The sequence below is a fragment of the Lactuca saligna genome, chromosome 1, assembly GCF_052625555.1.
Source record: "Lactuca saligna cultivar CGN05327 chromosome 1, ASM5262555v1, whole genome shotgun sequence".
Lineage (NCBI taxonomy): Eukaryota > Viridiplantae > Streptophyta > Magnoliopsida > Asterales > Asteraceae > Lactuca > Lactuca saligna.
The window spans coordinates 54,247,159-54,253,993 of NC_136417.1; positions in this window are offsets into that span (position 1 = coordinate 54,247,159).

The following is a 6,835-nucleotide window of genomic DNA, read 5'->3' on the forward strand; positions in this document are numbered from 1 at the left end:
GGTCGTAAGACAGTCGGGTGCAAGTGGATCTTCAAGAAGAAGACGGACATGGATGGGAAAGTGCATACTTATAAAGCGCGATTGGTTGCAAAGGGCTTTACTCAAACTCACGAAGTTGACTATGATGAGACCTTCTCACCAGTTGCGAAGATAAAGTCTATTAGGGTGATGCTTTCCATAGCTGCGTTTCATGATTATGAAATATGGTAGATGGACGTGAAAACCGCTTTCCTTAATGGAAAGTTGGCTGAGGATGTCTACATGAATCAGCCAGAGGGTTTTGTCGATGCGAAGCATCCAAATAAAGTATGCAAGCTTGAGAAATCCATTTATGGATTGAAACAAGCATCTCGCAGATGGAATCTTTGTTTTGACGAGAAGGTTAAAGAGTTTGGCTTTCTGCGAAGCGAAGATGAATTTTGTGTGTATGTCAAAGCCAGTGGGAGTATAGTAAGCTTCCTCGTATTGTTTGTCGACAACATACTACTCATAGGAAACGATGTCCCAACCTTGCAGGAGGTCAAGTCCTAGCTTGGGAAATGTTTCGTTATGAAGGACCTTGGAGAGGTTGCTTATATTCTGGGAATAAGAATAGTAAGAAACAGGGAAAAGAGACTGATAGGACTCAGTCAGGATACATACTTGGAAAAGGTACTAAAGCATTTCAGTATGGAAAATTCCAAGAAAAGGGAGTTGCCAATCCAAAGCAATACCAAGCTGAGTAAGAGTCAGAGCCCGAGTACAGAGACAGAGATAGCTGATATGAGCCGAGTACCTTACGCTTCCGCAGTAGGCTCTATCATGTATACTATGACCTGCACTCGCCCTGATGTGGCCTTCGCTTTGAGCATGGTCAGCAGATATCAAGGGAATCCTGGTAGAGCTCATTGGATTGTAGTTAAGAATATTCTTAAGTACCTTCGGAGGACCAAGGAATGGTTTCTAGTCCTCGGTGGGAGTGATGACTTAAGGGTACGAGGGTATAGTGACGCTAGTTTTCAGACGGATCGGGATAACTTCCGATCGCAGTCAGGCTGGGTCTTTACCCTAAATGGAGGAGCAGTGACTTGGAAAAGTTCCAAGCAAGAGACCGTAGCTGATTCAACGTGCGAATCAGAGTATATTGCAGCAAGCGAAGCGTCAAAGGAGGCTATATGGTTGAAGAACTTCATTGGAGACCTTAGAGTTGTGCCATCCATAAAGGAGCCAATGGAAATTTTATGTGATAATGAAGGAGCAGTTGCCTTGACCAAGGAACCGAGAGATCATGGCAGATCTCGACATATTGACAGAAAATACCATTTCATTAGACATCGGGTAGAAGAGGGACTCCTCGTTGTGAAGAGGGTATCATCAGAAGAGAACCCAATAGATCCCCTTATGAAGGGACTGAGTAGGGTCAAACACTTGCAGCATGCTAGGAGCATTGGGCTGAAGGATGATATAAGTTTGGATTAGATAGGAAATGTGTAATAGATAGTTTGTACTTGACATTCGATGAATAAATAAATTGTGTTATTTATGAGTAAAGCTACTATCTTATGTTGGTTATTTATCTATTGTTTCCATTTTGCATGTTTTGACTTCCTGAATGATATGATTATTCAAAAGGTCCACAGTCGGTCATATTTTGGAAGTAGATATGAATGAAGACTGTCATGAATTATTTGTAGATTGTCTAAAAGGTCTTAGACATAGCAAAAGTTTGCTGCAAAGTTCATGAGTGCTTATGAATATGAGTTGAGCATTGGATTAAACCCGAGTTTGCTGTATCACTTAGTGGTGTTTTATCTTAAGTGATCGCAAAGCGATAACATCATATAGTCTTAAAACTTAGAGATATGGTTGTTGTTTGCTGGTTGGTTATACATTAATAATGTGTAAACGCATCAGTAACTTGATGTTATAAAACACATTATTGTGTGTGATCCATTAGTAAATAATAGATGCATATGAGTCGAAGTTGATCTGTTCCTTTTATTCTATGAGAATAAAAGTGATATATTGGCCACTTGATGATTTGGTTTGAATTATGTGCCGGGCCCGGTCAGAATGAAGTTGATGTGTTCAACTAAATTCTATGTCAAACAAATCGGAAATCAAGGAACTTTTGTTGGACAATAAGCATTGTCAGCATGATATCCAGAACAGAGGATTATACGATCCCTTATCTAAAGGACAAGTTGATCAGAGTTGACAACGAAGTATAAGAGCTACGATTGCTAATCGGATTCTGAAGTCATATGTGAGATATAGTTACTAGACTTATCCAAGTGGTAGACTGTTGGAATAGTGTCTAAGCCCGTAACTATATTTGGTATGTACTTGACCCGGTTGTGCATGGTCCTTTTGGGTTGCCTTCTCCAAAGCAACTTGACAAGGTAATTTAAGGAGAAAGAGAGAGTATTATGATTCATTAATATATTATAAGAGTAATATATTAAAGGATAAATCATATTTATTTAATTAGTATTGGTCATAAATTAATTAAGAATTAATTTAGTGGCCAAAATAGATTAATTGAATAAAGGGGTATAAACTGTCAAATGTATGATAGTTGAGTTTTTGGTTAAGGAAACCTAATGGGCTTAAGGGGGAACGAAATTATGATGGGTAACCATCATATTTTCGTCCAAGGGCCTTATTCCAGAAGGTTCCATGGGCTGCTTGGTGGCTAAGCTGTCCATTAGGGTTTAGATTGAAACCCTAGTAACCTGTAAGTATAAATATGACCCCTAGGGCATTGAATTCGGCTACCACTTGATTCTAAGAGTACCCTAGGCCGATTTATAGCCTCTCTCTCTCCCTCTCTCATATTGCCTTCTTGCTTGTGGGGTTTGTGAACCATTAGAGGAGTTGCATTTGTGACTCTAGGCTCAAAAGAGGAAGAAAGAGAAGATCTAAGCCAACTCTTGAAGAGGTAAACATCTAGATCGGATTCTATATGTTAATTTTGTTGTTAATATTCTAGATTAGGGTTTGTAAGTTTTGGAATCAATGCATGTTCAATAGTGAAACCTAGATCCAAGCATTAGGGTTTGTATGAGCACATAGGAATGTTTCTTATGCATAAAACCCATCAAACTCGTCGAGTCCCTTTGCAAAAAATTAGAATTCTTATTTAAAATACATGCCAGGAACTGGGCGTTATATTTTGGGGGAACTCACTAAAACTTGGCTTACAGTTGTCAATTAAATGTTTTTCATGTACCATTGGTGATCGTGGAAAGGCGAAGACAAGACTATACACACTCATCAACAATATTGAAGATTCTACATTTATTACATTACTCTGATTTTCAAACAATTGTATTTTGGAATAAATGAGTTTTCTTAACATGGGTTTTATGAAAATGATAGTTTACCTTATTTAAAAATGAAAAAAAAATATGTGAAAATGGGACACTACATTTTCATGAACAAATAAGCACCAGAGGGTTGTCGGAACAGTTGCCGGAAAGCCACCGTTCATAGCGGCACGTGGCCTACCAGCGGTACTTGAGGGCTATTTTGGCCTTCGTTTGGGATTGTTCTCATTGATGGAGGTGTTGTTCGACAAAGGGAATAATAGGTCTGGTATTGGGATGCGTTTTGGTGACAGAAATAGACTCCCACAGTGGTGGTCAGCGGTCCTTTTTCTTCGTCAGTGAGGATACCCGATAGAGAGATATAACTAGAGAGAGGGGATTGGAGATAGGATGAATTTGATCTTGAATGGATAAAAATCAGATTTTAGGAAGATTAAATAGAGATTTTTGGAGATTTTGGAAGATTTTCAAGTACATCTCCACGATCTTCCTTGATTGGTGACATCATCATGATGTCATCACCCGTTGTCTTGAGTCTCGTGCCACTCATCCGACCTCATTTTCCAAAAGTGTTTATAGACTGAATCGAATGTATTGAGTCTAAAAAATGCGAACAAAATTCAAATCTGGTACATGGAATTATGTGAAGACATCGTTTAAAGTTTCATGCTTCTAACGTTCAAATTGAGTTGACCTAACTTCGGGATAAAAATATCACAAAAATGAATTCAAATATTAGACCTAATTTTGAGTTCAAAAACACGTTCTATACTATTACGAAATGTGTACCTAATTAAAATATTATTTTCAAATATTAGACCTAATTTTGAGTTCATAGGGTCTATGATTTCGAAGTTCTTATATGCACGCAGTCGTGAAAAAATGATCTCTCCGTTTTTCTCACCTATTGTTCCTAAGTACACTTAATGCATAAATTATATTTTTAGGTCATTAACGGTACTTATCTTTGTGAATTGTTTTCTATTTTATAACAACTGTCAACTTTTTGAGCGATTTGAACTTGGAATATTTCATGTGAAATTACGAGTAATATAACTTCAACTGCATCCAAAAACACAGAACACCATACAATATGTCCTATTACAGTGGGGTTTGTGGTGGTTTGACTGACGAACTTCACATATTTTCACTAACTGTTGCACATGGGTTCGTATTCAAACCTACTACAACTTTCATATAGATTACTTATTCAAAATAATATTTTAATTGTAAACGTTATTTAACAACTTGGTAAGTATATAATAAGGTTTTAAACAAATATTATATAACCATAATATTTATCCATATAATTTGTATTATATAATTTTATACAAATAACATTTATACAAACACATATCGTGTACAAAGAATTATTATTTATTTATTTATAAGAAAAAGTTATATTATTAGCTAACATAAATAAGGCCCTTCCACAAAATGCTTAACTAAAAATCAGGGTGTTACTGTTGGATTAGTGTCTAAGTCCATAACTATTTTGGTATGTACTTGACCCGATGGTGCATGGTCCTTTTGGGTTGCCTTCACCAAAGCAACTTGATTGGAGAAATGAATAGAGAGAGAGAGAGGATAATATGATTTATTAATATGTTATAAGAATAATATATTAAAGGAGAAATCATATTTGTTTAATTAATATTGGTCAATAATTAATTAAGAATTAGTTTTGTGATCAAATGTAATTAATTAAACTAGAGGGGCTGATTTGTAATTATGTGATAGTTACAAAATAAGGTAAGTATTATCTTATTTATATGGTAGACGAATTTAAGGTTGGAAAGCCTTAGAATTCGAGTATGATAAGGATTCAAGGATTATCTTATTGGTTGCTTAATGGATAATCAACTAGATAAGGATAATGACTGAAACCCTATCTCTACACCTATATAAACACCCCTAGGGTCATGAATTCGGGTATCCCTTCCCAAGAGGTCCTAGATACGAATTCTAACCTCTCACCTCTCTCTTTATATCTTCTCCATTTGCTTATGGTGTTTGTAAACCATTAGAGGAGTGACATTTGTGACTCTAAGCATTCCAAAGTCAATACAAGGAGATTTGGGATTGTTATTGCTACATAACAATCAAGGTATGATCTTAAACCTAATTACATATTAATATGATTACTTGTATGCTAGAATTAGGGTTTATAGTCTTGGATTCAAAGCATGTACAATAGACAAACCTAGATCCAAGCATTAGGGTTTGTATGAGCACATAGGATGTCTTATGACCAAAACCCATCAGTGGTATCAGAGCCTAGCTTGGTTTCAATTGTATTGATGCATTGTATAACTGAAAAATTCGATTTTTTGGATTGTGGAGGCTGGACTCGCCGAGTCCATGGCTGAACTCGACGAGTCCATGCAGACTCGACGAGTCCATGCCTGACTCAACGAGTCAACTCGTCAGATAATGCTTATCTCGGGATTTCTTGCTGTTTTTGCATATGGATAGTTACCTTATCATGTTAGATCAATATAAATCCGATTTTATGATATATATGACTATATTCTTGATCTAGTTAAAGATAATTATCAATTAACAAGATAATTGTTTCCTTATAAGATAATTGATTAATTATTTTAAGTAAATTGATAAATTGTTTTGCAAGAAATCATTAAACAAATCAAATATGGATAATTATGTAACTAAATGTTAGTTTAGATTATTTGTTATTTGATCCTTGTTGTTATGAAAAGTTTCATATTTTCCCCTTTAGGTTTTATAGTTTAAATTTGAACCCAAAAGTTTTTGAAGTTTTGAAATTTAAATAGTTAAAACCCTAATGTTTTGAAAAAGGTTTCAAAACTTGCCCTCAAGTTTTGGAATTTAAAAGTTGATTAAAAGTTTAATTAGGAATGTTAAATTCTGAAACCCTAGTAATGTTTTGAAAAGTTCAAATCACACCCTTGTGGTTTTATTAATTAATTAAGGAGTATAATTAAAAGAGATTTAATAAATCCATAAAGGTTTAGGTTAACCATTTAATTGAATTAAAAGTGTAATTGTTAAAGTTAACCATATAGTATTTTAAAAGTATAAAATACACCCTTCACTATATATAACATTAAAAGTCTAACATTATATATATGTATGAGTAAAAGTCAGTCTTACCGTTAGTAGGCCTCATTCACGAAGCTGGTCTATAAGGGGTGTTTAAGGAAATTGCCTATAAAATGGCGATTGAATGGGTATCCGTTCTTACCCACTGCACTCTTGACTATGGAGGGTCGTTAGCCAAACGGGTAGGATATGACGAAACCTTCCATTATAAGTATAATGAAATACAAAGTAACTAAATGTTTTTCAAATTCCCAATCTTAGTTACTTAGGCAAAAGTGAATTGATGCAATTCAATGAAATTACACTTTGTGCCTTTGCGAAGACGTTAGTGGAGCGTGTGTGGTTTACCGGCACACTAAATGGTTCTAAGCAAAGGTAGCAAAGGGTGACTCAATGTTTGTCATAGTTCGGTGGAGCGTGTGTGGTTTACCGGCACATCGAAT